This window comes from Bos grunniens, chromosome 24 (genome assembly GCF_055505025.1).
Source record: "Bos grunniens cultivar Pamir isolate PY7600 chromosome 24, Bosgru_T2T1.0, whole genome shotgun sequence".
Taxonomy (NCBI): domain Eukaryota; kingdom Metazoa; phylum Chordata; class Mammalia; order Artiodactyla; family Bovidae; genus Bos; species Bos grunniens.
In genome coordinates, this window is record NC_141188.1 from 23,240,269 (window position 1) to 23,251,399 (window position 11,131).

Here is an 11,131-nt window from a genome sequence, read left to right on the forward strand (position 1 = left end):
CGGGAGATAGTGAAGGACAGGGAAGCCTGGCGTGCTGCAGTCCCCGGGGTCTAGAACTGCAGTCCATGGGGTCTAGAAGAGTCGGACACAACCTAACAACTGAACAGCAGCAAGTGTCAGGTAAGAAGGTGCCACTTGGGTTGAGACACACAGTAGGATTGGCAGCTAGGTAGAGTCCCCAGCAGAAGGAGCAGCCTTGCGAAGGCCTTGCACCAGGGAGGTGGGACCAGATCCAAAGATGAGGACGCCAGCATGACAGCATTCAGCCCGGTCCCCGCCTGGCCTCTCCCTGGAACAGCACTCTGTATCCAGGACACCAGCCACACACTCTTGCCATTTCTCGTACCAGGGTGTCAACTTGGCCTGCCTAGTTCTTCAGTAGTGCCCAAGAAACAGCTGTAATCTCACCGTGACCATGACAGATACTTTCCTCTATAACAGACCAGATGCTGGGAAGTGTGAGAAATTGTGGGAAAAAAATAAAAAGGCTGTCTCTTAAAAATCCAAGTCTATAAAATGAGCCTACTTCCAAAGCCACTGACCCACACATGGCACCACCATGTGGCAGCCAGGCTGGTGTGCTAGGCTGGAAATGGGCGTGGGAACCGTGAAGACAGAGAGGCTGATGTGACCAAGGATGCACACTGCCTTTATCAGTTTCCTGGGGCTGCTGTAACCGCGTGCCACAAACTGAGGGGCTTAAAACAACAGAACTTTCCTCTCTCGCAATTCTAGAGTTTAGAAGCCTGGAATCGAGTTGTCAGCAGGGGTTTTTTTCTCTCTGACGTCTCCAGGGTCAGATCCCGCTTGCTTGTCCCAGGTTCTCAGGGCCCCAAGTATTCCTTGGCCCCTGGTAGCAGCACCCTGCCTCTATCATCACATCATCTTCCAGTCATATGGGACACGCGTGTGTGTGCTAAGTCACTTCAGTTGTGTCCAACTCTTTGTCACTCCATGGGCTGTAGCCCTCCAGGCTCTTCTGTCCATGGGATTCTCCAGGCAAGATTACTGGAGTGGGTTGCCATGCCGTCCTCCATGGGATCGTCCCAACCCCGGTGTCAAACCCGCATCTCCTGCGACTCCTGCATTGCAGGCAGATTCTTTACCACTGAACCACCGACGAAGCTCCATATGGGATAGGGCCCAACTTAATGACCTCACCTAACTATATCCACAATGACCCTACTTTAAAATAGGTCAGATTCTGGGGCACCCGAAGTTGGCACTTCAGCGTATCCTTTAGGGGCACACATTCAACCCACAATGCATGGCTCTGCCAGGATAAGAAGAGAGCTTGGAAAGGACTGGGCGGCACAGGACTGAGTTGTAGATTCTGCACCAGAGATGCTGTCAGCTCACGTCCACACACTGGAGCTGCTGACTCTGAATCACTCCCACCAATACCTTTAAAAACATGCTTTACTCTCGGTGTTTCTGCTGTATAATTTCAAGTAAAAAAGAAGTTTTATGCTCCTAAGGCTGGGACGCTTTTGTTAGTGATACTGTTACTGTCATGCAGGCCTCAGTGACTGGTCCTCCCCCTGTTCCTTACCCCATGGCCATCACACTGTCTGGCTGGGCAGTCAGTGCAATAGGTAAGGCTAGACCAGGTCATGGAAGATCCAGAATCTGAACTAGCTTGGTAGGCAGTGCATGCATGTATGCGAAGTTGCTTCAGTCTGTCCGACTGTGACACTGTGGACTGTAGCCCGTCAGGCTCCTCTGTCCATGGGATTCTCCAGGCAAAAATACTGGAGTGGGTTGCCATGCCCTTCTTCAGGGGATCTTCCTGACCCAGTGATCAAACTTGGGTCTCCTGCATTGCAAGCAGGTTCTCTGCCATCTGAGTCACCAGGGAAGCCCCTTGGGTAAGTAGTAGGGAACTATTCATTCCTGAGCAGGGCAGTGATGTGGGAAACAGAGAGTGTCTGGGACTGAGTGACTGGGCATGGCAGGACGAAGGGCACAGACCAAGAGTCATCTGGAATCGAAGTAGAGGGGAAAGATCAACAATAGGGACTCATTGGACTTCCCTGATGGTCCAGTGGTTGAGGATCCTCCTGCCATTTCAGAGGACACAGGTTTGATCCCTGGTCCGGGAAGATTCCACATGCCGTGGAGCAACTAAGCCTGTGTGCCACAACTACTGAGCCTGCTTCTTGCAACTACTGAAGCCCAAGCACCCTAGAGCTATGCTCTGCGAGAGAGAAGCCACCACAATGAGAAGCCCGAGTAGCCCCACTTGCCACAAATGGATAAAATCTCGTGCAGCCATGAAGACCCACACAGTCAAAAATAAATAAATAAATAACTTTTAAAAAAAGAGTTAAAAGAAAAAAGAATAGAGAATCCTTGATGTGAGGGTGCAGATCATCTGATGGTCTGAGCCCAGGGAGAAGATGAACCTTGGAGTTTCTCTTTAGGAGAGACTGAGACTTAAGGAAAGATGAGTTGGTCGGTGATGAAAACAGGAGCTTGAAGGAAAACCAGGGAAGAAGGGGATGGTCAATGGCTTCAAACTTCACTGGTGACAAGCTTGTGGTGCTTCCAGTAGGAAAGCCTTTCCTTCCAGATGTCCCCCCATCCTCCTGAGGGATGACTCTTTGCCCTGCTTTCAGGGTCCTGGGATGTCTCAGTCTGCCCTGGGGACATTGTGGCTTCTGAGACCAAGGCTGGATGTCCCTCAGGCCCTCTTCCCATGTCCCCATCCAGAGCAGGGCAAGAGAAATGGGCTGAAAAGGAGGAGAGCTGGAAAGGACCCAGGGGAGGTTGTCTGGCTGAACACCTGAAATGGCCACAGTCCTGGTCCACAGGCTGACCTCCACATTCTCCTGAGGCCATAGAATCCATTTAAAAGAGGATGGCAAGTATATAAATCGTGCCTGCCCTCACAGGACACCTGGAAAATATTTATATTATGCCTCAATAGCAACCAAGTCAGGAATACATTTGGACTTCTTCAGTTCAGACTCCAGTTCATTCATATGCTTGTTGCTAAATTAAAAATTTGAAATAATTTCCTGCTATAAAAAATGAGACATATTATTCAGAGAGACTTTTCAAATCCAAGACTTGAAAACTTAGGAATTATTTCAAAATGTCTTTTGCAAAGCTTTTCTGTTTCTGATCATAATAATAAAATGTCAAAGTCACATTATTGTGAACTATGATTTTCCTACACTTGATCTTAGCCAAAAGATCAGTTTTTCTAAATTTGATTTTGCTTACTAGTACTGATTCATAGCCCAATTGATAATCTATCATGCTTAAAAATAATAAAATGCATTTCTTTAAAAATAATTGTATGTGGTTAGACTTTCAGCTACAAAGGAGTAAAGAGATCAACAAATCTGCCCCACTAAAATAAACTATAAAACCGGACACAACTGTAAAAAACCCAATCATTTCAGGGCTCTGAAAATTTAACCACAGGCAAACATGCATGCTATGTTAAGAAATCAGTTGTGTCTGACTCTTTACTACCCTATGGACCATAGCCCTCTATCCATGGGATTCTCCATGCAAGAATACTGGAGTGGGTTGCCAAGCCTTCCTCTAGGGAATCTTCCAGACCCAGGGACTGAACCCACGTCTCTTAAGTCTCCTGCTTTGGCAGGTGAGTTCTTTACCACTAGCACCACATAGGGAGAAGGCAATGGCAACCCACTCCAGTACTCTTGCCTGGAAAATTCCATGGACGGGGGAGCCTGATAGGCTGCAGTCCATGGGATCGCTAAGAGTGGGACACGACTGAGCGACCTCACTTTCAGTTTTCACTTTCATGCATTGGAGAAGGAAATGGCAACCCACTCCGGTGTTCTTGCCTGGAGAATCCCAGGGACGGGGGAGCCTGGTGGGCTGCCGTCTATGGGGTCACACAGAGTCGGACACGACTGAAGCGACTTAGTAGCAGCAGCACCACCTGGGAAGTCCAAGCACACATGCACGTAACCATGAAAAACTGTGGACACACAGGTGAAAACAGTGGAGCTACATGGCCTTCTTGCCTGGGACTGACTCCATCCGACATCTCAACCCAGTCAGCCTGTTCTTCCAGGATCGGACTGGCCTTCACTTGATCTGGAGTAAAGTAGAAACCCACAGTCTACAGCAAATGGGAAAAGTCTGCAGATCTCCTAGCCTGAAAAAGCTGCAGTCTTGGTTAGGATGAGCTTATAAGACTGGCCAGAAATTGAATAGGGAAATCCTGGAAATGAGATAGCTACTGAGATCTTGGTAAGCATTTGACATAACCCTGGCTGTCTGGCAGCCTGTGTGCATGCACAGTGGAGATCCAAGAGGGCCTGGTGTTAAAGTAATAGCAAGAGTAGAGTTGAAAACCGACAAATGTGAATACATCCCCCAATTCAAACACAGATCTACCCGCAGAGAGTGGTGTTTAAGCACAACTGCTGACCAATCATTGAGTGGCCATTAAGCTATACAAACACAGAGGTGACTCCAAAGAACCCAGGGCCGCAAAGGAAAAAATACAAATAAGAATTGGAAAACTGAACTGAATTGTCAACTGATGATACTGTGGGGTGACAGATTCTGCAGATCAAGCTGCATGTTACAAACAAAAAGCAGTACAACTAGGAATCTCATAAGATGAAAAGAAAACCTAATCTAGATTTCTTTTTTATCTATAATAGCCAACATTCAAGAAAAAATTTACAAGTCATGCAAAACAACAAGAAAGTGTGACCCATACTTTGAGGGGAAAAAAGTCAATGGAAACTTTCTTTGAGTGGCCCAGATGTTGGTTTTAACAGACAAAGACTTCAAAGGTATTTTAAGTATTTTTAAAAACTACAGGAAACCATATTTAAAGAATTTCAGGAAAATATTATTAAAATGACTCAACAAGTAGGAACATCAATAAAAAAAACATAAATTTTTTAAAAAGGCCAAATGGAAATTCTAGAGTTGAAAAACAGAATAACAAAATGAAAATTTTATTATATGGGATCAGCAGTAGATTTGAAACATCAGAAGAAGAAATCAGTGAATTTGAAGATGGATCAATAGAATGTTATCCAATCTGAAACACAGAGAAAAAAGATTGAAGAAAAACAATCAATCTCAGAGACCTATGAAGCAACATCAAGCATATCAACTGCAAAATGGGAATCCCAGAAAAAGAGGAAAAAGAAATAGAAGCAGAAAAAAATTGAAGACATAATGGCTGAAAACCTCTCAAACTCATACATCCTAACAAACCACTGAATCCCAAGGAGGGAAAGCACAAAGAGATCTTCACTTAATCATATCAAACTCTTCTAACCAAAAAACTAAGAGGAAATCTTGAAAACAGCAAGAGAAAAACTAATCATATATTGGGGAACAGCAATACAAATAATGGCTAAATCTCATCAGAAAAACTAGAGGCCAGAAAGCAGCAGGATAAGAAAGCAACTGTCAGCTAAGAATTCCATATCCAGCAAAACTACACTCAAAAGTGAAAGTGAAATGAAGATATTCTCAGAAACACAAAGACTGAGATACTGTGATGCTGCTGCTACTGCTAAGTCACTTCAGTCGTGTCCGACTCTGTGCGACCCCACAGACGGCAGCCCACCAGGCTCCCCATCTCTGGGATTCTCCAGGCAAGAACACTGGAGTGGGTTGCCATTTCCTTCTCCAATGCATGAAAGTGAAAAGTGAAAGTGAAGTTGCTCAGTCGTGCCCAACTCTTTGCGACCCCATGGACTGCAGCCTACCAGGCTCCTCTGTCCATGGGATTTTCCAGGTGAGAGTACTGGAGTGGGGTGCCATTGCCTTTTCCGACTGTGATCCTAACAGACTTAAATTACAAAAAATATTAAAAGAAGTCCCTTAGGAGGGAAGAAAAATACTTCAATTGATAGCTTGAATCCACAAGAAGAAATGAAGACTAGAAATGGTAAAAATGTGGGTAATTATAAAAGACTTAATGAATATACATTGTCTTTTTTCTTCTATTATTTCTTTAAATGAAATAAGATTATATAAAGCAAGTGTATTTTGCAATTTATAATGTATAAAGTTGTAGCAATATATATGCAACCCTAACAGCAGAAAAGTGAGGTAGGGAGAAAAACTACATTTTAAAAAGTTGCTATATTTTACTAGGTTGAGTTAATATTAACCTGGGGTAGGCTGTGCTATGTTAAAACGCACATTGTGATTCCTACAGCAAATACTAAGACAATAACGGAAAAGTATACTTAAAAAAAATCAACCAAGGAATTAAAACACTATACAAAATTCTTTGTTGAATAAAAAAGAAGGGAGTAAGAAGGAATAAAAAAGGCACAAGGCATATAGAAAACAAATAGGAAAATAACACACATACAAATTCAACCATATTATTAATTACAGTAATAATAAATATTCCAGTCAAACATCAGAGATAGTTAGACTGAATAAAAAGCAAAAACCAAGGATATGTTGTCTATAAGACACAGGCTTTCAAGTCAAAGTCAAATAGGCTGAGAGGAAAAGGATATTCTCAGCATAATAATGAAGGTTTTTGCCAATACAATGAAATAAGAAAGATCAACCCAATGTATCATATGCACATTGGAAAAGAAAAAGTAAAACTGTTTTTATCCACAAACAGCATCACTCAGAATGTAGAAAATCTCAGGATAAAAGATTGATATACAATATATTAATTTTTCCTATAAACTCACAATGAACAGTCCAGAAAGTTAAGAAAATCCCATTCACGACAACAGCATCCTGAAGAATAAAATACTTAACAATAAATTTAACTCAAGAAGTGCAAGACTTGTACACTAAAAACGGAATTTAAAGAGAATTACAGGAGAATTTAAAGATATAAAGAGATTATATTCCATCTTCATGGTCTGAAAGAAGCAATATTATTAAGATGGCAGTTCTCCCCAGACTGGCCAAGGGATCATTATCTAAATCTCAACAGAATTTCTTGTAGCAATTGACAAGCCAATCCTAAAATGTTTATGAAAATGCAAAGGACCTAAACTAGTCAAAACAATTTTTTAAGAGGAGGACAAACTTGAAGGACTCACACTACCTGATTTCAAAACTTACTGCAGAGCCACAGTAATCAGGAAAATGTGATATTGGCGTAAAGATCAACATACAGATAACTGGAATAAAACTGAGAATTCAGCAATAAACCTTTATATTTATGTGTGCTGCACTTAGTCGCTCAGTCGTGTCTGACTCTTTGTGACCCCATCAACTGCAGCCCGCCAGGCTCCTCTGTCCACGGGGATTCTCCAGGCAAGAATACTGGAGTGGGTTGCCATGCCCTCCTCCAGGGGATCTTCATGACCCAGGGATTGAATCCAGGTCTCCCACATTGCAGGCTGATTCTTTACCATCTGAGCCACCAGGGAAGCCCTTATATTTATAGTCGATCAGTTTTCAACAAAAGTGCCAGGTCTTCCACACTGCACGCATAATCTTTAATGTCTAAGCCACTAGGGAAGCTCAATTAGACTTCATCAAAATTGAAAACTTTTGCTCTTCAAAAAATACAATTAAGAAAATAAAAAGACAAACCACAGTCTATGAAAAAATAATTGCAATCTATGATAAAAAAAAAATTTTTATCTAGAATGATATAAAGGAGCTCTAACAATTCAATAAGTCAAAAAACTCAATTAAAAATGAGCAAAAGATTTTAACAGGTATTTCACCAGAGAAGATATTCAAATAATTAATAAGCACATGAAAACATATGTCTACCCAAAGACTTGTATGTGGCTGTGTCTAACAGGTGGGCACCAAAGGGCTGACTCTGCCCCTATTCTTGCTTCTAGGGCTTCCTGAAAGGAGAATAGCATCCGGATGTCCTGTTCCTGAATGGATCTGACCTACACAAACTAAATCTGTCATGAGTCGTTGTAGTAACAGTGACAAGAATGACACTCTTACATAATCTATTTATTCCTGGCAACCATGGCCTTCTGCCCCAGTACAGACAGCCATTTTCAAGGCACATTAATGAATGCCATGTTATCTGAGCCTCACTCATCCGATGGGTAAAATTCTCCCCACAACTGGTCTCCTCTGGCCACCAAGTAAGATCCTCACCTCACCTGCATAACCCAGTCACTTTCTCACAGTCTAACAACATCCCAAGTGGAAATGGCCTGAGTTACCTAGTCTGTCAATCCTGGGAGGGGGCATCTTGAGTGGTTGAGACTCAGCATTCTACTCTCCTGACCTCTGTCTTTGAAACAAAAAGATTGATATCATATCACCCGATGTGTCTCATAAAGAGAAGAAAGGAGAGAGAAATGAAGCATTTACTATGACTGGAACTCCACTGCCTAGACTTATTAAAAATCAGTGCAAAACCACAGTAGCTGAAGAGGAGGGAGAAACGTGGTGTACTGAGCTTTGCTGAAAAGAAGGAATTTCTCTCATGGGACAGCTTGCTTGGAAATAGAAGGAGCTGGAGTTTAGACATGTGATTCTCATTACCAGCTCCATCCTTCCAGACAGCAGGCAGATATAATTGGATCCATTTCTATTTTAATTATAATTCTTTGACTTTAAAGAACTCGCCAGTGGAAATCTGCAAGCCACCACAAATGCCGCCATTTCGAATTCCCTGGATTCTCATGTGGCCTGGACGGCCTTCCGCAAGGCTGAGGCCACCCGCCACAATTGATGTTTGCTGTTACAGGCCTAAGGTTTTCCCCAAACAGAAGATGAATCGATGCCTTCCCTTTCTTCTGCCCTTGTTCTATTTTTCCTTTTGAAGCAAAGAGAGAGACCTTTCAGAATTTGCTAATCCTTCCCCTCGGGAAAAATAGGAGACAGAAGGAAAGCTTTTGCGATGAATGACAGCAGAGGTAGTGTCCAGAGCTGCTTTTGGCTCCTCCTGGCTACCTGAGGGGCTCCCCTCCTCCCTGGAGCCCCAGTTTCATGAGGAAGCACAGACTGGGAGCAATGCTTGAAGCTAGAGGACAGGCCCATCCTCAAGTCAACAGCACACTGCTGCTGTGGCTAAGTCACTTCAGTTGTCTCCGACTCTGTGCGACCCCATAGACGGCAGCCCACCAGACTCCCCCATCCCTGGGATTCTCCAACCAACACTGAAACTCCTGGAGTGAAGGCTCAGTTGAGCTGCCTCCCACCCACTTTCTTTCCATCAGTCTGAAAGGTTGTTGCTGAACCACGCAAAGATGCTGGGATTCTTGGCCTCCGGAGGAGGAGAATTCAATCCGGGGCCAGAGACGAGGCTTGATCGCTCAGAGCTTTTGTGTAATAAAGTTTTTATTAAAGTATAAAGGAGATAGAGAAAACTTCTGACATAGGCATCAGAAGGGGGCAGAAAGAGTATCCCCTTGCTAGTGTTAGCCATGGAGTTATATACTCTCTAATTAGTTATTACAGTGAATCAAAGGAATGTCTGGAGGTTGTAAAGACCTCACTAGACCTACTCCCATAGTTTATACCTTAAGATAACAGGATTAGCCAGAAGGTTTTTCCAGAGACGGTCCTCAAGCAGGATACATTATTGTTATATAATCCTAAGGAATGTAGAGGGACAAAAAATGTTTGTCCTTTCTTCCTCCTTGAGAATTTCAGACCCCTCTCTCCTTGGGGACCCCTGGACCTCTTATCAATCTGCCTAGGAATTGACTCTCTCAAGTCTCTGCCTCATTGACATTCTTGGCAGAGCTAGGCGGGAACCCTGGCAAGATGGGTCCTGAGGGAAGAGCGCAGGGTGGAGGTGCCCACACAGCCTCCAAGAGGGACCCCCCTCCCATGTCCCTGAGAGGAGCCTGCAAGTGTCTGGGCTCCTTGTGTCTGTCTTCTGAACTGGTCATGAGGAAGGTGGGTGGCTCATTGAACATGGCCTGCACATGGCCAAGGCAGGACGAGCCTTTCTTTTAAACCTGAATAAATAAATATGGAGAGCATGACCCACAACTGTGGCTGTAGCCACAGCTTTGTTTTACAGTAAAATTAAGATAAAACAGTTATGAGTCTGCCTCAGTGCTTTGCTTGCTCTGATTTGCCCTGCACTCAAATGTCTTGGAGAAGGCAATGGCACCCCACTCCAGTACTCTTGCCTGGAAAACCCCATGGACAGAGGAGCCTGGAAGGCTGCAGTCCATGGGGTCGCTAAGAGTCAGACACGACTGAGCAACTTCACTTTCACTTTTCACTTTCATGCATTGGAGAAGGAAATGGCAACCCACTCCAGTGTTCTTGCCTGGAGAATCCCAGGGACGGGGGAGCCTGGTGGGCTGCCATCTATGGGGTCGCAAAGAGTCAGACATGACTGAAGCGATGCAGCAGCAGCAGCAAACGTCTTATTCAAATCCGCAATAATATAATTCAACAAGCCTTAAATCTGACTTTGGGGTGGAAGCAGAACAGTATTTGGTGTTTCCTTTGTGACTGGTGGTTCCTTTATGTCCATGCACAGGCAGAAGTGTGCAGTGTGTACACACACACAGAGAAAACAGACAAAGCACTGCTAGTTAAATAAAAACACACATGAGAGTTGCACATTATTAATAATACAATTTTAGAAAACAGAAAATATGAGTGAGGAACACTATGCTATACTACGCTATGCTAAGTCACTTCAGTTGTGTCCGACTCTGTGTGACCCCATAGACGGCAGCTCACCAGGCTCCCTTGTCCCTGGGATTCTCCAGGCAAGAACACTGGAGTGGGTTGCCATTTCCTTCTCCAGTGCATGAAAGTGAAAAGTGAAAGTGAAGTCGCTCAGTCGTGTCCGACTCTTAGCGACCCCATGGACTGCAGCCTACCAGGCTCCTCTGTCCATGGGGTTTTCCAGGCAAGAGTACTGGAGTGGGGTGCCATTGCCTTCTCCGGAGGAACACTAAAGTGATAGTATTTGGAAATGGTTTCCAAGTTAACCTCCTGTAAAACCTCAGGAGGTTTTACAAATGAACAACAGGCAGCAAGCAGCAGGCGTGGATCACCACGTGAGCATACACGTGTCAGCAAGTTCTGGCAACCAGCTGTCCTAAAGGAAGGAAAGTTTACAGGTAAACCCTGGTTTACAAAGTGCAGTTCAGGCCTGGAAACGATGTGTAAGAGACAGATGTGAGCCAAACGAAAACAAGATTTTGCTCTTCTTTTTGTTTTTTATTTTTAAAAATTT